At 32.7% G+C, this 27,205-nt stretch overlaps 1 protein-coding gene across 2 annotated transcripts in view; it reads right to left on the bottom strand.

Annotated features, from left to right (window-relative positions):
• The window catches only part of LOC130447141 (calexcitin-1), a 47,945-nt gene extending 32,300 nt beyond the window's left edge, over nt 1-15,645 (bottom strand). The window contains exon 1 of one of the 2 annotated variants that reach the window (XM_056783805.1): nt 15,460-15,645. The gene's annotated coding sequence lies outside the window, so the exon portion shown is untranslated. The remainder of the gene's footprint in view (nt 1-15,459) is intronic. The other variant, XM_056783814.1, reaches the window with a different exon arrangement.
• Nucleotides 15,646-27,205: the final 11,560 nt, after the last annotated feature.

Raw genomic sequence — 27,205 nt, 5'->3', positions numbered from 1 at the left:
TCAACAGCTTAGAGCATAGAACAAAGGTCACTGAAATGCTGTTGTTTTAGAAGACACTGAAATGCTGTTGTTTTAGAAGAATGGGCTATTAATTTTGTATGTATATATTGACGAAAAGGTATAACAACTAATTGCAATCGAATTGCGATGGGAATAATCAATGATATCAAAACAAACTCTTCTAGAAGCCCAGCTTAGTCGCTCACTTCAATAATTTATGTTACGTATTGATGAACTGTCTGGATAGATTGCTGTGTCATCAGGAAAATGTTAAGATTAAGTTTATATTCATCCAGGAAAGATAATAAATACTAGATAGTTGATGACTACAAACGAAATACTTTTATTTGGTAATCTAGAAGAATTCCATGAACTTCCTATTAGTTACTCATATTAGAAAAGTCTATAATGTCCAATGGTTTCGCATAAAAGGAAAACGATCATGCATTGTCGGTTTCAATTGATCCAAACAGTCTCTAAACTTTCAGTATTTCATTATATTTCAGGATTCATATCAATATTTATCGAATTTATTCTCAGAAATTATTAGACGCGGTAAATTTTCTCCTAGAAGACTACATTTACTTATAGTCCTTTCTTTGTCTGTATATGTTTGACAACTAGTATACTGGAAAAAAATATATTATCGTGGTTATTATGTGGATCTACGATGGAGAAATATCCCTCAATGCATTGTTTCATTACATCTCAAAAGGATTTTCGATGAAAGCTTTAAATTCAGTCTCGACAATTATCGTCATATTTCAAACAATTTAGACAAAACCTCGGTTTAGTCTGTACCTAAACCTTCTTAATGAATCACTCTATCTATTGATGAAAACAACGTGAAAATATGTGCAGTAATTTTTGAGATTAATGCGAACAAACAGGCAGACGTGGGAGAGAACTTTGATTTATAATAGGTAATTACATGATTTATTATTAACTCTTATTAGTTATTGCGAAATGTGGGCAAAAACTATATAAATAACTTAGGATAATACGTTTAAAATATAATAGATCCCAGACAACCAATCTTAGATCAAAATAACTACGAAAATAATTGGACTAAAATAATCTAACATGAACTATTGTTGGATGCAAAAAGTTTACAGTACATTAATATAATGGTATGCTAAAGTGATGAAGAAATCTCTTTTGTTAATTGTGCAAAAATAATATCTGGCTATCTGGGTTTGTTACGAAGGAACTTTTATATTAATGAGGTTTAGAAAAACTTCATATTATCAAAAAAAAACACACACAGTTAATTGATAGAAAATACTTTAATTGAATCTAGTGAATGCTTTTTCCTTCCTATCGCGCTTTTCCAACGCATTTTGAGTAATTTATCCTAGGACTTATCGCTACTTCTCTTTTATATCTTCTATTAACTCTAAACGGATTGTCATTACGATTCTAAAATTGTTGTTTGAGGTAGAATGGAAGTAGGTTTTATTTTAAAAGAGTAGATCGTAAAATTTTATACCTCTTGTTTCATTTAAACAACATGGGATGTACGAAGGTGCGTTGTTGAAGCTCGCCACGTTTTCATTTCGATAATGCTCCTCGTATATGTATATTTGAACTTTTCGCGATAAAAATTGATGAAATTTCTACCTACATAATATTGTAATCAGCGATTTAAAAAACTAAAACTAAAGTGTTCGATGCTGTATTATCGAATAGAGCGTAATATCCCACACTGTTTTGTAATTGTTATATATTCACAACAACACAATCGGATGTTTGTGATGGCCAAATTATTACTTCTAGCAGATTATTTCTTTCAAATACCATTTGCACAGCTTCGAGGAATGTATGGGATTGTTTTCATGCTGAAAGATAAAGTTTTTGCTGGCCAGAACGTAATAAATTTCCTTTGACAGTTTTTTATAGAGTTTTTCCTCCAAAATCTTCCCAGCTTTCAATCGCCCTTGCTTCAAAACATCTCCTAATCATCAACGAAACTCCGTCGTGCTTTAATATCACACACAGATCTAGCATCTGCATAAACCTTTTCTCTTAAACCCTAAAACCATAAACTTTGACTCATCACTCCATAAAACTCTCTATCATCTTTAACCCACTGCAAACTTTTAATTTTATTTTGACATATTCCACAAAGCCTGCTTTTCTTGAACTCCAATTAACATAATCGTTTTTCATGTAGGTATTTGCCACCTTGGTTTCCAGACCTAATTCGTTTAGATTTCGTTCTCTCACCACTAGACGATCTGATCGAAAGAACTAAGTTAAAAGTTCTGGAACGTTGGCGTTTCGATAACCAAGTTATCGTCTGCAGAGACGCGCCACTAATTATTTGGTTCTAAATCTAAATTGTTTATTCTTGGATTTGTTTATTTAACGATTTTTGTTTTCATTGTTAATAATATTAATGAGGGATAAGTTTAAATTTCTGCAATAAAAGAACTTTCCATCCAGTATAAATTTTTAATTTCCGTTGGGGCGAACCAGTTTAATAAGCGCGCGAAGAAAATTTCTCTTCGTTTACACATTTCTTGAGATATCTCGGGACTGGAAAAAGATATTGACATACGGTTTTCGTTATTTAGATATTCATTTAGTTTATTTCTAAAAGATCTACTTATATTTTACGCTTTCATTGAAATTTATCAAGAGAAATCACAATACCTAGAATATGTGAAACAACGCTCTGTAGTTTTAACGTTCCTAATTAAATTGCTAAGAATCTATATATTTTGTATCACTAGACAAAATTTCTTCCACGTAATATCAAGTTTATAAAAATTGGCTAAGCAGAACCGGACTTGTTAGCATTTTTTTATAACAAAATCCCACTCTCCCCTATTTATTATTTGAACAGATAGAATAAATGAAATACTACCATTACTGGTTAATTTAAAATTATAAAAATCATTTATACGTGTTTTTAGGGGCATTTTTATATAATTGTCTCCCCCGAAGCTGAGATATAATTAGTTTCTGAGATATGGCCGACGGTCGTTTTTATTTGCCCACCCGGTTTACGCCACTAATGGTGAACAATCAATTTATTATTCTGAAAAATCGAAACTTTCCTATCACACCGAGTGTTATTAGCAGATTATTGACACATAATATGAATTATAATGTTATATGAAAACGTCATTATGAATAATAATAAAAAGGCGAGAATTCTAAAGAGGAAGTTGACCTTAAAAGGGTTGGAAACGTCCCAAAAGTCGTTACGCATTGCGAACCATCACGTAAATTAGAATATTTACTGATGAGTTATTCAGAAAATGACTAAATTATTCAGAATAACTTTGTATAATAAAAAATTAAAAAAAAAAAAGATCAAACAAACCGTTAGTGCTAGAATAGAAATGTTTAAACGATTTTGAATATCTGTAATAGTTAAAGAGCCCACGACTATGTATACTGGTTAAAAAAATGTTTTTGTTTTATTTCAATTGTTTTTTTTTAATCTATTGTTTTAATAGATATTAATAGTCAATTCAAGTTTTTAAATTTGAGTATATCAGCTGTCTCGATGGTGTATTTTTTTCCAAAAATAACCTCGGATATCGATAGAAGGCCTAATTTTGAGAAAAAATGTTTTATAAAATTTTTCAAAAAACCCAATACAAAGTTATTGGTAATTGAAAATTCGGAATTTTTCAGGTTTCAACCGTTTTTTTGCAGATATCTCCAAAAATAAGCATTTTAACGAAAATTTTGTGACAAAAAAATTGTAACAGGTAAAAAACTGAACAAATCGGATTTTTATAAAGTGTTCTAAGTGCAATATTAAAAGAGAGCAGATACATTTTATGCATTCTAATAAAATATGGGTTTATAGTACCTGAAATAAGCTTTAAAATGAGCTTTGTTAAAAGTCTTTCTTCTAAATCATTGGGTTTCATAAGTGTCATTTCCACCAAAATCAAAATTAATCGTATTCCGTTTAGAATTAACTTTAATATAAAGAGTTTGATGGATTCTAGAAGTTTCGTTTCTTTAGGACACCTATTTTTCAAAAAAAATTTAAGAAAAAAAATTCGAATTTTTAAAAAAACCTTCTTCTTTTCATAATATCTCAAAAATGATGAAAGATACGTATAAAAGTATAATGATGAAAAATGTAGGTATTTTTCTGAATAAAAATTTGAAATTTGGCTTTTTTTCTGTCACACAAAAATTAACGGAGATATGATTGTTTAAAGAGCGCGCGGCAGCGCAATTACAATCTCTCTCGAGCCCTTTGACCCTTCACCGTTTTAAAATAAAAGAATTTTCACTATAAATTGTAATAAAAAAAGTTGTGGTTTTTTATAAGTTGAGATAGCATCAAAATTGAAGGAGTTATGGTCCAAAAGCTAATCGTATTTTTTTCTACTTAGTAAACTGAAAATTTCGGAGTGTGAATATTTGAAGGCCCGTTTACACGAGTTTAGTGAGCAAGTATTTAGTTGAGTGTTTAGTTAATTTTAAGCCGTGCGAACAGACATTTTAGTGTTTAGTACCTGTACTAAATACTTGCTCACTAAACTCGTGTAAACGGGCCTTGAAGCAAAGTGAAAATACACTGTAATAGAGACCCAAAACTATCGTCTTATGTATATATATATACATGTTACGGCACATATATTTTAGAAAAGTAGGTATGAATACATACCAACGTTCATATATGTATATCTAACACATTTGAATGAAGGTAAGTATGTGTATTGCCCGGATTATATCTGGTAGATTTTTAAGCTTATTGTCGTATTAATTTAATCAGTTTCTTTCAACTATTTAAGTGAAAAATCGATCAAATTGTCACCAAATTAACTGATAGATTATGTAAAGTACAATTCTACCAAGATTTCATAAATTAAACAAGTTTTCTGTCGATAAAATAGCTCAACGTCAATTTTTCCATTAAGGGGTTGTTTACACCCCTTAAAACTAATAGTCTGAGCTCAGATCATTCTCACTTTTAAAGTTAAGGGCAAGATGAGCCTAATTCCAAAATTTCAGGCACATCGCTCCACAGTAAAAAAATTCGGAGGGGTATGTACGAGGCATATTTTTTAAGTAAGTACCGTTTTGGAATTAAAAAAAGAAGTGCAAAGATATCGTAATAATTTTATGTTTACATGAAAGCCTGTACCTCAATCTACTTTTCTACATAATTTCCGTGAATATTGAGGCACTTGTCATAACGTGGCACCAGTTTTTGAATACCCTCCTCATAAAATTCTGCCGCCTGACTTATTAAACACTGTATCACAACTGCTTTGACTTCGTTATCGTCTTAAAGACGTTGACCGACCAGGAACAAATGGTAGTCGCTGGGCGCCAGATCAGGGTTGTAGGGAAGATTATTTAGAGTTTCCCATTGAAAAGATTTGATGAGATCTTTGGTCCGATTAGCCACATGGGAACATAATTTCCGGTATTTCAAGTTCTCGGTTACAATGCGATACAAAACACAACGAGAATATTGATGAAAGTAGTCGCAAATGATGCAACTGTAAAGCGTCCGTTTTCTCTCACCTTTTCGTCCATTTTCTGCACGTCTTCGTCTTCATTAACGACCGAAGGACGCCCACCGTTTTTCATCATGCACTTTTGTGCGCCCATATTTAAATGCTCTCACCCATTTCCTTACCATTACATCGCTCATAATGTTTTGTCCGTAAACTTCACAGATCTCACGATGAATATCGATCGGTTTTACGCCTTTAGCACTAACAAATCGTATAACAGCCCGTACTTCATAATCGGCGGGACTCGCGATTGTCGCAGGCATCTTAAACACTCAGTAAACAACGTACACAATGAAGAATCAGACTGTAATGGCGTCAGTGCGTAGACAAGAGATGTAGGTAACCAGCGCGCATGTGCGGAACGCCGACCTTGGGGTTGCGGCGGCGGAATCGCAAAACGGTATTTACTTAAAAAATATGCCTCGTATATCATCTTATCAAAGTTCAATATTTGAGTCATAACATTAAAAGTTGACAAAATTTTCTCATAATCACAACGAATAATAATTGTAAAAGAAAAATCAATAATAAAAACAAAAAGTTTTTTTCTTGAAAATTAACTATGGCCTTCGATTTTGATTGAATGAATCAATATGATTGAAAACAAGAGTTATAATTTCTTATTTTGCTAAGAAATCATCTGTAAAACTTAACAATAAAGTTTTCAAAGGCTCTTTTGGTTAACCAAGTAAAGGAAATTACCACAGGAATAGCACATTCCAACAGTTTCATCTTTCCATTTAAGTACATTACAATAGTGACATTTTTTATTAAGCCAATAACAATCAACGGCTCGTGGTCTGCATTTCTACATGAATTCTTCTCGCCTACGATTATTCTGGTGTTTCTATCGCTCTTCTAGTTGTCTGCAGCGTAGCTTGTCTTTCTAAACGAACTCGTACCTGAAGAGGAGTTTCAGCTGCTCTCAAAACATTCTGTCGCTCTGTTTGCTGTTGTCTTTTCAGCTCTGCGTCAATCGAAGATTATTTATTTCGTGTTACATAAGAACAGAGTAAGAATTAAAACCAAAGAGTGAGATCTAAAATAATGAATAGCATGTAACGACAAAAATGACACCTAGCCTCAAAAATTCCGATAGTTCTATACTGCATATATAATGACAGAAAAAAATAACAAAAAATAAAAAAGATAAATCGCATAAATATATAAAAGTTTAGTACTTTTAGTAAAAAATTAAGAAGTTTCTTTATTTTATAGTGAATCAATTAAATATATCAGATTTTGTTGCTTATTGAGCATATTTTGACTAAATGATTTGCATATTTATGCGCATATTTTGGATTTTCCTTTTGCATATTTGGATTTCCTCGTCAAAAGCATTATCGTGAAATGTTGATTTGCGTCCAGGATATATCAACAGCGTCAAACAAGCGTTTGATGAATTATTGGATCGATTGATTCGTACTGAATTAGTTGTATATAAAAAACTCGAATAAAAAAGACTGTAACCACCAATGTATTGCATTGCAAGCCATTAGAACAAATCCCCACACGAGTAAACATCACGCCAACACAACATTAGTTATAAATTGGACGTAAATATTCTCCAATAGTATAAAACCATCTTCAATCAAACCAAGAATTGACAGTTTATATTATTATCATAACTATTTTGGATAATTTTCATAATTTCGAAATTATCGATCGTTTTCCTACAAAATGTCTACAATGGAACAATTCGTTTGCATTAATTTGATGAGAAATCTAAGCGAAACAACCCAACATTTCAACTCTAATTATTCTGTCATTCATTATACCAGCCCAAATATTCTTTTCGAAATGATTAATAAATATAACTTCCCCCTAATCAATGGTAATTTATCGCAATTTATAATCATCCCTTCATCATTAATTTTACAACTAACTCTTGCTCAAGGCTTTACTTGCACAGTTTTGTACAATCCTTTGTATATTCCTCATTTTGCACCCTTAAGGGATGGATTTTCAAGAAGTTTCTTAATTTTCTCTCATTTATTGATAACTTACTGAATTTATTTGATTGAGAACTCAACTAAAGGGGTTGATGCAATCGATGAAACATTTGCCACGTACGTATCCCTGCAGTCGTTGAACTAGGAAGTAATCAATGGACATTTTTTATAAAGTGGTGAATTTAATTTTCTGAAAAAAGCCCGCGACTTAGTTCAAAATCATTTGCGACATATGAAATCAATATTAGCAGGAAACTGAAAAGTTCAAGAACCACAAGACAAAGACAATTTTAAGACAAGAAAATACTAGTATAAATCCTAAATAGAGATATAAATTTAACCTAAATTATTTAGGTCTTTATTATAATTTTTTTACCATTTCTTTTTTTCGTGTATTAAATTCCGTTGTGAATCTTTATAATGAAATGTTTTTTTTTGATATTTCATGGTTGGTCAATGCAGTTTTATCATTTATATAGTATTGATGACCTTTAACTCTGTTTTCTAAATACTGAGATGTCTGTCCTAGGTAGACAACTTCACAATTAGTACAAGGAACTTGTTTCTTACTGCTAAATAAAAGATGGTTCGTTTTTGAAATTAATATTTAGATATAATCAAATGTAATGCAAATAAATTACGTCTTAAGAACGTGCCAGTAAGACAATAAAGCGTAAATTAGGTCATAGTCATACATTTTTTGGATTCTGTAAGTGTGATCTTTATTCAGGGTCACCAGTATCTGGCTAATTACTACACTGATTTTCTGATGGTTAACTTGATAAAAAATACTCCTGTATAAAGTTAAGTGCAGTAATCGTAAAAATCGTGAAATGCGTCATATATCATTTTATGCTACATAACAACGAGCAGATTTAATACCCTCTCAAATTGAAAATAATATTATAATGAAATATTTTATGTGAGATATTTTTAATTTCGGGAAAACTTCTCTTGATTATTGAATATTTGAAATTCTCCGAATTACCCAGGTTGAAATTATATAACGTGGTATGTTGAATCAATCCTGAAATCCAGTAGGCATATAGATTGAGTTAGGAGATCAAATAGAGCCGATACAAATTAACAGTTGGCTTGTAAATCCCCCAAAACCTTTACTTCAAAGGTCGATATAACTTAATGTCGACCATAGAGGTAAACGTCCTTTTTTCTTTATCTCCGGTAAAGGAAAATTTGAAATGCTATTTCTACATCTACGAGGATTGTCCCAGAAGTAATCTCCAAACACTTTTCCCAGCGATGTTCAATAAGTCTTGATGAAACAATACTTTTTTGTTAACCAAATGCGGACGTTTTTCCCTTTTCCAAAACATTCAATGAAAATTATCCCACGCACATCCAAAAAAACCGATCTTGCATGCAGTTTCGAGTTAGGTTAGGTTAGGTTAGGTTTCGGGTGTGAAATGATGGACCCACGTTTCATCCATGGTTACGAAACATCTTCAGGACGCTGTTTTTGTTCTATTGTGAGCAAACGCGGCACCCATCTTGCTCACAACTTTTTAATGTGCAAATTTTCAGTTAATATTTGCTAGCACGCACATTTTGAAAAGCGATATTACAATTTTATTAAATTTATATGATTATGATAGACATAAATATTCTTTGACACAATTAAACTTACAACAGCGGAAGAATATAACAGAATATTATCTCTTGAAATATCGAATTATTCGAATATTGTAGTACCAATTTTGATTTCATTAATTGTTTATAGTGATTGGGGTCAAGATTTAATTTATTATTGTTTCAATTTACATCATTTTTTAGGTTTATAAATTAATATTCGTATTTTGCTATTTTAAGCATATTCAAAATTATTATATTATTATAATTAAATTTTTTGTACATGAATTTTATTAATTCAACCAGAGGAAGGACACGAAATTAAGGCTGGTTGCGATAACACCTAGAAAAAGGAGTATGAAAACTGAAATAGACAAAATTTTTGTTGAAAAATTAAAAAGTTTCACGTTACTGCAAATCATCAATTTCCGATTATGAGAAAGACTTACTGTCAATTTAGAAACAAACCACTTGCTCATAGAAAGTCGGGAATCGCTGACAAAGGAAATCGCTTGTTGGGATTTCGTCGAAAATAACAGGAACATAATTTTAATGGAGGATCATGATGTAAGACCCATAAAACTATTCAAAAGTTAATAATATTTCTCGATCAACTGAATTAAAAATTACAAAACTTTTAATTGAATTGGTTAATTCTCCAAATACCCAGACGATATTTAACTATTGAAGATACTTCCCGATTACAGATGATTACTGCAAATCATGTGATTTTATCCCAAAGTATCATTTCGAGGATGCTTAATGAAACTGGAACTTGAAGACCCATAATAATAATTTATTTAATGGGATTTAGGGCGTAATTCACTCTTAATGATGATTTAATTTGCTTTAAAAAAATAAACGCCATCCATGGCATTCAAACAATGTTCGCATATTATTTTGGAATTCTGAACACTCTTCATACAATTTTATTGTGTTTCATGATCTCTCTTCGATAAAAATTGAGAGATAATTGTTTTTAAAAGTTTATTTAGAATTGCTTAATCAAATTTATAATTAATAAATGCAATGGATTAATGTGCAAACTGAAATTTCCAACATAATCGCAGAGAAAATGTAGAGAAAAATATTTTTTTAATTTAAATAGACAATGTTGAATATTTGAAGGATATTTTCAATTCCAAATATCTTTTCTTCATAACAATTTTCGATATTGTCACATTTTTTGACAAACCTCGTATACGAGTGAAAAAATTTAACGTCTGATGATTGAATTTTAGGTTTTGGACCATGCACAACTTTTTATAAAGAATAACTTTTTTCGTAAAATTAATAATAAAAATAATTTGTCGACAGTATTAATTCCTTCGGTTATATTTTAAGCCATATTCATTTTTAGCTTCTTGGTGTCTGTCGATTTCATCATTATTATGTTTAGTTTAAATCAAAACTACACAATTAATTTTCTTCTTACGTATGAAACCAACGACAACTCATTTTGGAAGCCGTACTGACAAAATTTTTTTATCGATAGCCATTGTATGTTTCCTCAGGATGCCCAGGAATGGACTTTGCTAAAAGGCGTAGCGCCCGGCGAAAGGTTAATAATGAAGGAAAGAATCCTCAACAACCGCTGACTTCCAGGACTTGTCTATTGCTCGCTCTAAGATACCTTCGTTCAGGATATCTCTGTTTTTATATTCTAGATGCAAGTGAACGTTTTGTATCCAGAGAGTTTTTTTTCCTCAGGATGCCGAGGAATGGAATTTTCTTTGCTAAAAACTGCAGCGCCCGGCGAAAGGTTGATAATAAAGGAAAGAATCCTCAACACTCGCTGACTTCCAGGACTTTATTGCTCGCTCTAAGATACCTTCGTTCAGGATATCTCTGTTTTTATATTCTAGATGCAAGTGAAATTTTTGTATCCAGAGAGTTTTTTTTCCTCAGGATGCCGAGGAATGGAATTTTCTTTGCTAAAAACTGCAGCGCCCGGCGAAAGGTTGATAATAAAGGAAAGAATCCTCAACACTCGCTGACTTCCAGGACTATCTATTGCTCGCTCTAAGATGCCTTAGTTCAGGATATCTCTGTTTAAATATTCTAGATACAAGTGACCGTTTTGTATCCAGAGAGTTTTTTTGCTCAGGATGCCGAGGAATGGAATTTTCTTTGCCAAAAGGCGTAGCACTCGGCGAAAGGTTAATAATGAAGGAAAGAATCCTCAACAACCGCTGACTTCCAGGACTATCTATTGCTCGCTCTAAGATGCTTTCGTTCAGGATATCTCTGTTTAAATATTCTAGATCCAAGTGAACGTTTTGTATCCAGAGAGTTTTTTTTCCTCAGGATGACCAGGAATGGAATTTTCTTTGCTAAAAACTGCAGCGCCCGGCGAAAGGTTGATAATAAAGGAAAGAATCCTCAACACTCGCTGACTTCCAGGACTTTATTGCTCGCTCTAAGATACCTTCGTTCAGGATATCTCTGTTTTTATATTCTAGATGCAAGTGAACGTTTTGTATCCAGAGAGTTTTTTTCCCTCAGGATGCCGAGGAATGGAATTTTCTTTGCTAAAAACTGCAGCGCCCGGCGAAAGGTTGATAATAAAGGAAAGAATCCTCAACACTCGCTGACTTCCAGGACTATCTATTGCTCGCTCTAAGATGCCTTAGTTCAGGATATCTCTGTTTAAATATTCTAGATACAAGTGACCGTTTTGTATCCAGAGAGTTTTTTTGCTCAGGATGCCGAGGAATGGAATTTTCTTTGCCAAAAGGCGTAGCACTCGGCGAAAGGTTAATAATGAAGGAAAGAATCCTCAACAACCGCTGACTTCCAGGACTATCTATTGCTCGCTCTAAGATGCTTTCGTTCAGGATATCTCTGTTTAAATATTCTAGATCCAAGTGAACGTTTTGTATCCAGAGAGTTTTTTTTCCTCAGGATGACCAGGAATGGAATTTTCTTTGCTAAAAACTGCAGCGCCCGGCGAAAGGTTGATAATAAAGGAAAGAATCCTCAACACTCGCTGACTTCCAGGACTTTATTGCTCGCTCTAAGATACCTTCGTTCAGGATATCTCTGTTTTTATATTCTAGATGCAAGTGAACGTTTTGTATCCAGAGAGTTTTTTTCCCTCAGGATGCCGAGGAATGGAATTTTCTTTGCTAAAAACTGCAGCGCCCGGCGAAAGGTTGATAATAAAGGAAAGAATCCTCAACACTCGCTGACTTCCAGGACTATCTATTGCTCGCTCTAAGATGCCTTAGTTCAGGATATCTCTGTTTAAATATTCTAGATACAAGTGACCGTTTTGTATCCAGAGAGTTTTTTTGCTCAGGATGCCGAGGAATGGAATTTTCTTTGCCAAAAGGCGTAGCACTCGGCGAAAGGTTAATAATGAAGGAAAGAATCCTCAACAACCGCTGACTTCCAGGACTATCTATTGCTCGCTCTAAGATGCTTTCGTTCAGGATATCTCTGTTTAAATATTCTAGATCCAAGTGAACGTTTTGTATCCAGAGAGTTTTTTTTCCTCAGGATGACCAGGAATGGAATTTTCTTTGCTAAAAACTGCAGCGCCCGGCGAAAGGTTGATAATAAAGGAAAGAATCCTCAACACTCGCTGACTTCCAGGACTTTATTGCTCGCTCTAAGATACCTTCGTTCAGGATATCTCTGTTTTTATATTCTAGATGCAAGTGAACGTTTTGTATCCAGAGAGTTTTTTTCCCTCAGGATGCCGAGGAATGGAATTTTCTTTGCTAAAAACTGCAGCGCCCGGCGAAAGGTTGATAATAAAGGAAAGAATCCTCAACACTCGCTGACTTCTAGGACTATCTATTGCTCGCTCTAAGATGCCTTAGTTCAGGATATCTCTGTTTAAATATTCTAGATACAAGTGACCGTTTTGTATCCAGAGAGTTTTTTTGCTCAGGATGCCGAGGAATGGAATTTTCTTTGCCAAAAGGCGTAGCACTCGGCGAAAGGTTAATAATGAAGGAAAGAATCCTCAACAACCGCTGACTTCCAGGACTATCTATTGCTCGCTCTAAGATGCTTTCGTTCAGGATATCTCTGTTTAAATATTCTAGATCCAAGTGAACGTTTTGTATCCAGAGAGTTTTTGTTTCCTCAGGATGACCAGGAATAGAATTTTCATTGCTAACAAGCGTAGCGATCAGCGAGAGGTTAATAATGAAGGTAAGAATCCTCAATACTCGCTGACTTCCAGGACTATCTATTGCTCGCTCTAAGATGCCTTCAGTCATGATATTTCTAATTATATATTCTAGATGCAAGTAAACGTTTTGTATCCAGAGAGTGTTTTATGTATTTAAAAAATACAATATAAGCAACAAAATTTCTTTGTGTAAATGTATTTATGGATTTCAATCAGTCAGTCCATTTGTATACATTTTAAAAGCGACGTATCTGTGTAAACATCTTCTTCTGTTAAAAGCTTTCCTCTGATAACAGCAGCATACTATATAGGAAAAGTGGAACCATCGACGCATTTAATATATTTTGCTTTTATTTTGATGTACGTATTTTTCATGTCCTCCCTTTTACACACACTTCTCTTTAACACCCAAATGATATTTGGTTTTTGTTCCAAGGAAAAATGTTTTTTTAGAACAGGAAAATCATCTACATAATGAATTATGTAGCAACCATTTCTACATTAAGAAGAGAACGATGATGAGATAAAAGATTATAGCGTTGTCATGTTTTATTTATTGTAGTGTGTTTTGCTCCATAGGCAGAGCCGATCAGTTTGTGTATGATGATTGGCACGTACAAAGAAAAGATTATGACGATCGATAGTCACCACACAGATTAGGAAGGAATATATTAGAAGCAGACCTTTCGATATTTATTATTACTTTATCGGTGGATCCCTGAATGAAGATGATTTAGTTCCATAGAGTTTGAAGTCAAACCAAGCGCAGAGAATAAGACAATAAGATAAACGATTGGCAAGAAACACAAGCATAGAACAAACAGGGAAACCAGTAATTTTTGCTCTGTATAATTGATGTATGCTTAAGACAAAATTATATATACACAATTTCAAAACAACATTATAAATTTGGTTTCTAGCTCCTCCTATACATGTTCGTCGATGGTTTCTGTCTTAATCAGCTAGTGAACATTTAACAATATACGGGGCGTCGCATTTAAAAAATCTTCCGTGTTGTCACGTAGTTATAAACGACTAAGCAGAGATGGAGATACTGTATATGCAATAAGCTTTCCAGGTATCATAATCTGGAGTTTTGGGAACGAATTGTCTTCGCAGATGGAAAAACATTCGTTGAATATGTTGACGGAAAAGTCCGAAAAATTTTCTGTAAATATTTGGGCTTCAATGAGTTTTGATGGGCCTGGTTTCATTTACCATTCCAATGAATCATCCGTTGGAATTCTTCACGATCTTCAGTCATGCGTATTAAACCAATCTCGAAGGTTTTTCAACCATGAAAATATTTTTCTACCCAGGCCGCGCCTGCCTTCTATCTTCCCTTCCATGATCAGCTGTAACAAGGCATATTTTTGATTTCTAAAAATGTGGCCAAAGTAGGAAGCTTTCCTCCTCTTTAGAATGGTTAATAGTTCTTGTTCTCTGCTCATTCGCTTTAGCACCTCTTCGTTGGTCACCCGATCCGTCCATGGTATTTTAAGGATCCGTCTAAAGAGCCACATTTCAGAAGCTTCCACCTTACGCATGCTGAAGACTTTCAAAGTCCAGCTCTCAACACCATAAACTACCGTGGCCGACAAATTGTCCAGATATAAATCCCATTGAAAATATATGGAGGGGGTTGGTGAAAAAAAGGACAGAGGGAATCTTGGGAAGACCTCAATTTGAATAGAAATATTTGTCGAAATTCAATTCACTTCTTGCCAAGAATATTAGGAAAAATTATTGAAAAAAATTGAGCTCTAATTAACTAGTAACAAATTTGTTTTGATATTTAATTCTTTATCGGCAAATATTTCAACCAGTTGTTCTGTTGTCTGGTGTTCAATCATCATTATAAGTTTTACTTCTATTTTTATCAAGATTTCTTCTAAAATTGAGATTTACCTATCTGCCAAATCATTGCCGGCGGCTTTACTGAAATATGGTTTGAACCGGATTTGTTACAATGTTTTCATTCTGTAGCTCTGTTTGGTAATAACACCACATTTGACCTTCTCTGTTCCATTGTAAACAACTATGAGCGTTTTTCCTAATGCACAAGGAACACAGTTTTTGACCTGGTAACCAAATCATCTCCGGCTCTTCTAGATCGATGGTGTTATATATCATAGATACTATTTTTCACTCGCACCTCGTATCTAATATTATTTTAATTATTATTTCGAATAGTATTAAGCTAATATTATGAAATTAAATAGAATTTTCTGATATTTTGGTGATTTAATTTATTTTATGAAATTATCAAACTTACCCTTAAAATCTCGTGGCAAGTTTGGGTGAAAACTTGTGTGGGAGTTGGAGGTTTATCTACCACGAGGATGCGCGAGCCGAAAAGAGATTTTCCACACAACTCACTGCTTGGTTATAACCAGACCGGGCGGTAGCGCGTCAGATATTGCGATCAGAAGCGGAAAAAGAATAAATTCTAGACGACTGTGGACGCTAAATGCGACGGTCCGTTATAGTACTAGATTCTTGGCTTGCGCCGGATCCTTTAGAATGCTGCTTAATGAAATTGCAATAATTCAAATTTACAATCAACGATTTTCTTTGGTCTGTTTGATTGAACATTTTCGATTCCCTAGATTTAGAGATTCATAATTAAATATATTTTTATTTTAATTCAACATTAGACGGCTCAAATGAAGATAATGATGCTTATCGTAATGGGAACCACTAAAGATATGTAGAAAAAAACCGTTGTTGTGCGAGGGCGTACCCCTCGCATCGAAACATCGAAACTACTTCGTTTTTGTTGGCAGAGACTGTTGATGTCAGTTAGATAGTGAAGAAAGAGAAACACCTCGAAATATTAACCAGGATGGGAAGCGGAGCTGCTCTTAGAGTATGCAGTGCATAGGAATCCGTATCAGAACCAGCTATTTGAACCATTGCCGGAATCATACTAGCACTCCAACGCAAAATAATGTACAAGAGAACACGAAACGCTGAAAAAGTCGATGAGATCGTCAAGAAATCGAGGTCATGGATCAGTGGCAGCAGAGATACGATACGAGATAGGCCTCTATTACCACTTTCCAAAGGGTAGATAGAAAATAGAGGATAGAGAGAAATGACGGGGAGGTGAACTAAGTACCGTTTGGTTCACAGGTACTTCTGATCCGACCTACTAAACCAGGAAAATTAGACATTGTTACTTGTTACATGGAAAGGAAACAATTTGTACGATGACTGAACTACTTACAACAACAGTTACAGGGGAAACAGAATGAGGGGTAAATAGAGCAAACGCAAATTGAGTGATAAACAGCTATTCTATGGAATACTGGACTAATCACGAAAAAAAAAAAGAAGCGGAGCGCTGTAGCTGAGTATGAAGAAATAATTTTATGAAAAGAAAACAATTTGATCGATGACTGAACTACTTAAAGCAACAGTTAAAGAGGAAACAGAATGATGGCTAAATAGAGCAAATGCAAATTGAGTGATGAACGGCCATTCTGTGAAATGGTGAAATAACTACAAAAAAAAGCACCGGAGCGCTGTAACTGATCTGTCTTGTAAGGGAACTGATAGTGCCCATTTCACTACTCTTCGGATAAAAAGTTTAGAAAAAACTTTTGTCAAACTAGAGTTATTTTGATAGGATGACGTTATGAATATAAATTTTTACATTATGAAACATTTTGGTCGGTTTATAATAATTAAAAACATTGTAGATATTATAATTAACTAATGACATGTTTTCAATTGAAAATACGCACGTTATTGAATATTTTTTAATTGTAGCATGCAAAACAAGGTCTTAAGACATTTTTTAATCATTGAATGCTTTTAACAAAATTTTTTTTCTGCGTTCTACTAATTTTTTTTTATATTAAAAAGCTATCATCTCTTTGCCAGATGGATTGTGAAACTCGATGCTGTTTTTCTAACGAAATTTGAACAGAGGGACTGAAAAATCAAGTGATTTCGATGTGAAAATGGAAATACTCCTCCTGAAATCACGAATTATGCTAATACCGTGAACGAAAAGCTATTGCTGTCGAAATCGAGACTTGAATATAAAAAGTATTATGCATTTAAGTGAATTGACAACAAGAAAAGAAAACCAGAATGTTTTAATTGTATTTTTTGTTGATGTGATGAATAAAATGGAAATTTTCTGATAAGGTTTCATTTAATTTTGTTCCTTGTAGGTATATCCATCAAAATACTTATATTCCAAACTGAATAGCGGGCATTAGCGCTTCGTAATATTTCTTATATTGAACTTACAGTTATTAATGATATATAAGTATGATCGAAGAGCAGCTCAAAGAGTTTTGTGTACACCGAAACTCAATTTTCGTCACAATTTTACTATTACTAGATTATCTAAATTCGAGGTAATAATAGTAATTTTTTACAGAATATTTTGCGAACTACTTTTTGACTTATTCGAATAAATGTCTCGAAAAGGTGCCCCAGGTGATTTAATCTATTTTTTCTGTATCTCTTCCCTCGTTGTTAACATTTTCTTCAACATTCTTTTTTATAATTACGTTATCTGCGTATGAAATATTTTTACTTCAACTGTTTATTCAATTTTTTTCAATCACCTTTCTCATTTCTTCATTAATTGTTAATTCATCGGTATCATCTCTTTTGCTCTTTCATAGCCTTCGGATGCTTATTCGATGATCTGCACGCACAATTTGGTTGATTTTTGTCATTGTTTCCGGAGTTGAACAGTCACAGGGTGACCTGGGTGCTGGTAATCTTCAGTGCTATCACTAAAGCGCTTACACCACACAAAAACACGCGCACGAGATAGAGAATTATCCCCAAGGCCTCTTGCAATAATTTATAGCACTCAATCGGAGTTTTTTTCATTTTAACGAGAAATTTGAGATTGATACGTTATTTTTCGTCACACATACTTCGTACACAAGATAATTCCACGATTCGAATACTCTTTAGGTCATGGATTATCTTACTCGACAAAAAAAAAAAAGAATAATGTCATGCTTTACGGCTTCGTCAATAGTTATGTAATCTAGGTAAGAGAATGATTGCTCCGACTAAAATTAATGAAGCTTTTCTCTGCGTCTAATTAATGATTTTAATGAAAAGTTCCGTGGTCATGCTCCATTTCAGAGGCATCTTTACTATACTAAACGATATAATAGAGGACCTGAACATCTCTCCAGCAAAACAAGGTGTTCATCAGCACTGTGTAAAAAACTAAAGATGAAATTAGTCAGCTACATTATCGTTAAATAAAACGCGTTAACTACGAGATATATATACACAGGTATGTTCGTGATTTAATAGAATGTCGATATTTGTTTTGTGATTTGTGAAACATCAAAAACGTTTCCGAAGGATGCAGCATTTTCAGGACAATAATCACGTACATTTTCCTCAATTTCTTCTATTGCTTCTTAACGTGAAAAGTAATGTTCAATCAAGACCGAAAACTCAAAATTCTTTTTTTCATTACTACTCTGTATATTCTTTTTTATTTTTTTTTGTTTCGTGTGATAATTGACCAAATTGTTTGCTATTTATTGAGTGAAAAACTTCCATACTTCACAAAATCACACATATTATAACTCGGGTCAAATCATTCGAAAAACTAAATCCGTCCAACAAACAGAGTGATCCAAACAACAATTAACGCGTGATCAAAGCATGATCACCACGAATGTATTGGCTAAAATAAACATGTCTCTTTACGCTGGCCAATCAGAGTTTACTTCAATTAATTGTTTTTGGTACATCGCTACATATACGAGGTTTCAAGTTTAATATTTTTGACATATCAGCTAGCTGAAGAAACTTGTAATTTGTGTTGGCAACGTCCATTTAAAAGAAGATGAAAAAACTGCATTTTGATATTAATTTAAATAATGTTATTTCAAACATTTACAAGAATGAAGTTGAAGCAAATTCTTCGTGAGAAAAGTCCTTCACGAAAATAAATTTTTGATATGGCAGACGATTTTGATTTAAACGTTATGGAAAGAGCCTTTTTTTCCTTAGTTGCCAAGTCCAGATTTTTGTATTTTCATTCCTCAAATAATTATTTGATAACGCAGAGTAAATTTCTCATAATGAAATAAAATGTATAGTAGTTAGGGGGTTAAAAATGAGATTTTGAAACTAATTTGGAACTAAAAAATTATACTGCTGGGAGCTTTCTCAGAAAAACACATAGAAACAGACAAATTGAATGAGCAGAAAAAATCCATTCTAAAACATCGAGTTTGAGATTACAGTGTCATGTATATACAAGGAAATTTGTTTTTACAGCATATTAGAAAAAAAATATGATTGTGACGAAGTTGATGAAATTAAATAGAATTTTTAGATTGAGATGATAGGGAAAGTCGTTATGGAGGGTCTTCCAGCGTTAAAAAAATGTGTAATATTCGAAAATACCTTGCAACTGGAAAAAGAAATATTTAATGACTAATCTAATGACAAAGAAAAACGCTTGGCGATAAAAAAGTTGTACGAAAATAAAAAACAGAAACTTCCAATAGAAATAAAGGAGAAAAGCATTTCAAAAATCTCGGATTGTTGAGAATTAGAGAGAGAAAACTTTCTTTGAATTATTTCACCTTAAAAAAAGTTGAATAATTTAGTTCTAGAAGTTATTACGAGGGTGACGAAATATCTTTTAAGATTAAAAGACATTCAAGAAGAATAATTTTATTTATACACAGTAATCACCATCTAGATCACTGCATATAATTGAAGCTTCTACAACTTGGAAACTTGAAACAAATCATCTTTTGTATTACTAAATTAGTGTTCATCTATCTCTTAAGAAAACGCGTTTTCACACATGGTTAAATCAGGTTAATAGGGTCGATGTTTGATTAGTTTTTCACGTAAATCAATATCCCTATTAATTTTTATTCGATACACCGTTGCTCGTCAATGAATTTCATCACCAAACATGTTTACTGCTATCAGCGATCTTACTTCAGTTAGAGCTTACTAGTTATCTAGTGTCTCTCATATTGGAACTTATTTTTTTAAATTGTTGCATGTGGTCATTGAGTTTTCGATGTACAACTGCTGGAGCAGCATTTACTTTAATGTTTCCATCCACGTCTGAATTCTTCGAAACATCGATTTCTTTTTGAGCGATTCCAAAAAAAAATCCTTCAAATTGTCGATGTCATCAGACGGTGGGTCTGTGCATTCTTCGTGTAGTCCAATCTTTTGCCGAACAGCTACAATTTGTATGATAGGAGAGAACAAGCCTTTGAACCATAGAGAGAAGCCTGAAGTATGGTTAACTTATGGTAAAATATAACTCGGCGCGTTTTCGTCAAGAAATAACTCCAAAATGGCTTGGTGTCCAGTTTTAGTGCTAAGAAATTTCATAAGTCAAAAGAAGTTGTTAAATTATTAGTATATTTATATTAGAATTACAAGAAAGTGAATAGTAAGGGCTCGTTCCAAGTTACCAAGTTCTCAATTTTTATTGCTTACTTCAAATTTATACCTTCTTTAGTTTCTTGTGTAAATGTCATCATCTTTACATTGTATTCATGTTATGTTTCAGTAATTTTAATGTAAAGCTATTACTATTATGATTAATTACACTCTATAAATTTTTTTAAATGATATTGTAAACAACTGGCTTCTTATCTTATGTTTTATCAATAATTTATGAAAAACGCGTCAAATTACAGCTTTCGTTTAGCAAAAGAACTCTTAGCATCGGTTTATTATATTTTGATTTATATTATTATAATATACAAATGATACCTGTTCCTTTATAATTTATAATATTTTTTTATTCGTACTTATAGTAAATAAATATCCGCCATCTATTACTAAATAGTTGACATAATCATATTTTATATTGGGAGTAGGTAGTTACTGCAATATATATGATCTACTGACCGCTAGATGGCTAAATGTAATTTATTAATAAATCTTAATTTAATAATATTAACAATAATAATAATAATAGAAATATTTTATTGTACATATATATATAAAACTTTTGTAGACTAAGTAATTATTTGTTTGAACCTAAATATTACGTGGCATTTTAGCCACCTATTGTCGATATTGTGAACAACTCCGATGTGAATTCGATTTTTCTACAGATTTCTGTTTCTTCAAATTCGGTGTATTAAAACATAGATCACCTCTATTTAGATTGATCACTACAATGTTATTTGTTTTAACTAAATTGTCGTCCACTGGGGGGCTAAACATGAACTACTAATAAAATTTTATTAATGACGCGTGATTTGAATTAAGTGAAGGTACTATACAACTAATAAATATTCAAATTTATATTTTTGTTCATAGTATTTCTCAAGATGGAATATTTTCAAGATATATTATCACAAAAGATGAAATTTTGAAAACTACTATGAAAAAAATCCATATGTCTATCTGCCTTTACGAGAGTAAGACATGGGATTGAGTTTCTTTTTTCATCGAGTTTTTCTTCTAAAATGATTTCCATTTCTTTAGGTTTTTTTTTCAAAATTATTTATTTGTAACACAATTTATTGTTTTCTTTCAAAAAAATGTGTCTAAAAATGATTTCAATTGAACAAAATTAATTTTTTATAACATTCGGCAGCCAAGCGATGTCTAATGGCTAATGGTTCAGAGTTCGTACATTCATTGATTGATCTTATTCCATGCATCCATCATAATCTAAGTCTTCCAATCTTTCTGTTCTCCTTTGGGATCCACTTCATTATTTTTTTTTTGGCAATTTATTCTTCCCTATCCACTGCTCGTGGTTATCATGAAGATTAAGCAACTCCGGAAGATTGTGCAGTACGAGATTTCAATTTTTTTTTGTTTACATATTCAAAACATATAAAAAACACAAAAAACATTACGTATGTATAAAAGAACTATTGCACAAATTCATATTCTGTTTTATTTACTAACTTCACCAAGCGCAAGTTTCATTATTATGTTATTTGGAATTACATGGAATCACGGCTTCCACAAATTTTAAAAATTTATTTCTCTATTGTATATTGTTCAGTAGCTACTCGTACTACCTTTTCGTTTACCTGAAAAATCCCCATTTCGATTTGGCGCATCCTTATCACAACGTATTAAAAATTGTCATCAGTTGTAGTGCACTCAATTTAACTTTGACGCTCTATTTGTTCTACTTAAAGCGTTTTCTTCTATTTTTTTATTTAGTTGTTCTGTTTCGAAAATTTTATAAATTAATTGTTCATAGTTTGCATCCATATTGTTGCCCAAATATTTCCTCACGATATTTACGATTGGGTGCAAAGCTCTTCTTGTATGGTGAACTGTTCTATAAAATTAATATCGCCAAGCATACTCCTTATTTTCCTTTAAAACAAAATACGTAGAAACAGCCTTTTTCACACTTTCAAAAAACTTTTTTCTGAACTTCAAAAAAAAAATTTGAATCGATATTATGCATAAATTCATGTGACTACCCCTGTATATCTATAATTAAAAAGTATAATCTTGTTACAAATCATTGTTTCATTCGTTTTTTGAGTACACAGAGAAACTTTTCGCGATGTCGACGGTTTGTTTATTAAATAATCTATGAGAATGTTAAAATTTAATTGGTTGCAACTAATTATAAAATGACATTAATCTGTTGTCGCTAATTTGTGTAATTATGTACCCACATAATATATTAGTATAGCAACAGTCAATTTTTCTCAACTTTCATACAAATTAATTATTCAACATACGAAGAGAACATTTTGATGTGAAAATTTATCAAATAATATACGAAATAATTTATTTTAAAAGTTAGTACGAAGTTTGAACTTATAATGTTGATAGAAAAACCTCGAATTTGATGTATCGAGCAAAATGAAAATAGTTAATGATCCCCCACAGAATTAGAATTTATTTTTTTCTTCAATTTCTCAATTTTTAGACCCCTTTTATATGGTTTTATTGGTAAATTATCTTGATTCCAGGTTTCTTTTCAATCAAAATGCAAAATACAACGTGCAATGCAATGCAATGCAAGACGAAATATTTCTTGATGAAAAGCATGCGTAGATTGTTGCAAATTGTAATCTACTAACTTTCGGCTTAACAGATCAGCTTAGTAAAACTTAGCTTCGTTATTTTTACAGTAAAACTATGTAACAAATATTAGATAAAAATTTTGAGGTTAGGAATTTGTTTACAGAGACTTGCATGCAATTTCTTGCACGTTGTATTGCAGTATGTTAAGCGGCCTTAATAAAGACCGAGGTGAATCGAAACGTCAATATTATTTGCTTTGAAACGAAAGCAGTTTCTCCAGTAAACTCTATTTTGAAATTTTTGTGAAAATAGTGAATCATAAATCGATCTTGATAGATCTTTCTCCAATTTTTCACACATACGAAGGTTACCACTTAGGTTTTAGGTCCATTTCAATTAAAATTTGTTTTAAAAGCATACTATATTGACATTTTGCAATACAACATGCAATGCAATGCAAGACGCGAAATTTCTTGATCAAAAGTAAGCGCAGATGAAGTTCATTTGATTGTTCCATGCAAGATCTTGACATTGTCAATTTCGTGCCGTTTTTATTGCAATCTACTAACTTTTGACTTAACAGATCAGCTGATTAAAACTTAGCTTCGTTATTTTCATTGTTAAGCTAGGTAAAAAATAATAAATAGAAATTTTGAAGTTAGGAATTTGTTTACAGAGACTTGCATGCAATTTCTTGCACGTTGTATTGCAGTATTATTTTCTTTGAAACGAAAGTAGTTTCTCCAGTAAACTCTATTTTGAAATTTTTGTGATAAGAGTGAATAATAAATCGATCTTGATAGATCGTTCTCCAATTTTTCACACATACGAAGGTTACTACTAAGGTTTTAGGTCCTTTTCAATTAAAAATTTTTTTAAAAGCATACTATATTGACATTTTGCAATACAACATGCAATGCTATGTAAGACGTAATATTTCTTGATCAAAAGCATGCGTAGATGAAGTTCATCTGATTGTTTCATGTGTCATTTTTATTACAATCTACTAACTTTTGACTAACAGATCAGCTGATTAAAACTTAGCTTCGTTATGTTCATTGTTAAACTAGGTACAAAATAATAGTTAGAAATTTTGAGGTTAGGAATTTGCTTACAGAGCCTTGCATGCAATTTCTTGCACGTTGCAATTATATACTTTGAAACGAAAGCAGTTTTTTCAGTGGACTTTATTTTGAAATTTTTGTGGTACGAGTGAATCATCGTTCTCAAATTTTTCACACATACGAAGGTTACTACTTAGGTTTTGAAATAATCAGTTTTGTAAGCATTTTTATATTTTAATTTGAATTTCGCGCTCTAGAAAGGGAATCTTGAGAGGTTATGTTGATAACACTGGTCGAAACTGTGGTCAGACATACGTTTTACAGAGAAAGAAGTTTACAATTTATAATTGGAAATGGCCTGATTTTCAAAAAGTTCTCCATCAAGATCAAGATTGAGGACTTGGCCCAATTTAACAATCACGTTTCCGAGATATACTGGTATTCATACACCAAATATTTTCTCTTATATTTCCTTGAAAATCAAAGAGAAACATGATTATAATGCGCCGTCACAAAATCAGTTTCTTGGAATAACTACGGACAAAACAGAAACCAAACTTGCCCGAAGTGACCAGTGTTGTCAGCTTCAAAACATTATCGTTATATCTACCTATTATTAACAACGATTTTAAGGCTTATATTTAACGATTATTATATTATTTATATGAAACATCGTAACACTTTTCATCATCACCCGTCTTCATTAAAATTATTAATCAAAATAAACTCCAACTAAATTAAATTCCCTCCTACTGTCTGACAGACAGTAATGAAAAAATTTAATATTGGCCAGAATAGTTAATAATCGAAAGACGTCTTCTTGTTACTCACAACCCCCTACTAGATGTTTAATGATAAACAGCACAGTTAATAATTTAATGCGATATAACATAAAACACCATTAACGGCGTTTTCTTAATTATTTTAATACCTAACGCACTTTTATTATTATCAACATAGTTTCGTTCAAATAAGAAAATTTTAAGTTATTTGGTAAAAATAATTAGAATAATTGTACATTTCAATCAAGAGCTCTTTGAATCGTTTCATGTGGAAAGTCAATCCGCGTTCTATTCATTTTTCTTTAAAACCAAAGTTCCTTGAATTTTATGGCTTCTCCTGCTATTTCCCCCCCAATTATTCCCGTCCTGGGCATTACTCCACCATCTACGAACTCCCATTTTGTTTAGATTATTTATTACGTGACTTCTTGGTCTTCATCTGCTGAGGTTTCTTCAGTATTTCCATTCTGCTATTCTCTTAACCTCACTATTATTTTTTATTCGTTTTATATGTCCTAGCAATCTAATTCGTTGCGATTTTATAAATATAATGATAGTTTCTTCATTTACGATTTCTCTAATTTCAGTGTTTATGAGGATTCATCCTCATCGTTCCTCTTCCTTAAGTTACTGTTGGTGATCTGTATATGTTCATTTTAGAGCGTCTACTCACTTTTTTATTAGCATTTGAGGTCCAAATTTATGGTATGTTCCTTATTCTGCTTGGATCCTTTGAGTGATTTTTTCTCCTCTTTCATTTTTGTTGTTAACTGTTACTCTCAAGTATTTAAAAGTGTTAATCCTCTCGAATTTTTATTTCCCGATCATCTTGTTTACTTCACAACTCCATATACTTAATCTTCCCTTCTTTTACTATCTTCCTAGTCGATTTTCAAAAATTTTTTCTACCCTGCTCGAATCAAAGCCATCTGTCTTGGTCTCTCACTATTCCACACTAAATCGAAAGCTATAAAATTAACAGAAGATCCCAGTCCTCCAAACTGAGGAAATATATTATGGAAGGCTGTTATTACTGTCTCATTATCTTGAGATATAGACCATCATTTACTTCTAAATTAGATTACGGCAACATGTAAACGTCTTTTGCTGCTGGAAGCTACCATCCAACATTGTTTAAGTGCATTTCGGTCGAGCCCCACTGAAACCCCTTATTGTTAAATCGATGAGCCTCTGCTCTGGCTCCGACGACAACCATCCCTTTTCTCTTATGAAGCTTCTGTTTCTTCCAATTTCAAATCTTAAATCCTGCACTAACATCAACCCAACAGTCCCATTATAAGCCTCCATGTAATTTAATCTCATCAATTTACTTTCGAATGTGAGGTGTGGTTTTATGTAACTTCGATCGTTTTTCGGTCAGCTGCTTAGCCTAAAACTTACTTTTTCTAATGCAATGCCTATTGTGTCTGTAGACAAACCAGTGCAGCCGTGGCCTTCGTTTGTATAGGGTCTATTTTTTACAAACTCCATATGAAACTGCTACTGAAAGTTATAAACCATCGAGATCAGATAAAAGGTTGGATATAGAATTTTGAAACTACATAAAACTTCAGGATTGATTTGAAGAAAAATTAACACATGAACATTAATTTATTTTCTATTTATTAGGGGGGATGAATGCCTCTCGAAGACTCAAGTGTAAGAATGGTGTGCCGATTTCTGAAAAGACCGAGAAGCGATAGAAAACTTGCCATTCAAGCAAGATACTTCAGAAGTTTTACTGAGAATTGCAGCGATGAAGAAAAACTCATTTTGTGACACTGACTGAGTACTGTATTGGATACATCTCTATATTTTGGAGAGTAAACGTGTTTATGGAGTGGAGAAAAAAAGTGCGTTGGGGATTTGAGAGTGATTGCGTTTTGAATTTTTCGCCGAACAACGAACTGTGAACATGCAGTATCAAAAAACACGGTGTCTAAACATCAAAACGACGCGATATTCCAATCCGGAGTGCGATATTGCTGCAAGACAACGCCAGACTTCATACAACTCGGTTTACGACGGAAACGTTCAACAAATTGGGTTGGAATAAAGTGGAACACTCTCTTCATAGCTCCGGTTTGTCACCAGGTGAAAGTATTATTGATTTGGTTCATTGAAAGAGGCACGATTCGAAAGCAATACAAGTGACAAGTGACAAACGACAAGCGAC

Source organism: Diorhabda sublineata, chromosome 1 (genome assembly GCF_026230105.1).
Source record: "Diorhabda sublineata isolate icDioSubl1.1 chromosome 1, icDioSubl1.1, whole genome shotgun sequence".
NCBI classification, from domain to species: domain Eukaryota; kingdom Metazoa; phylum Arthropoda; class Insecta; order Coleoptera; family Chrysomelidae; genus Diorhabda; species Diorhabda sublineata.
Note: the sequence above shows the minus strand (reverse complement) of the source record. Positions and strands in the feature narration are given on the sequence as shown.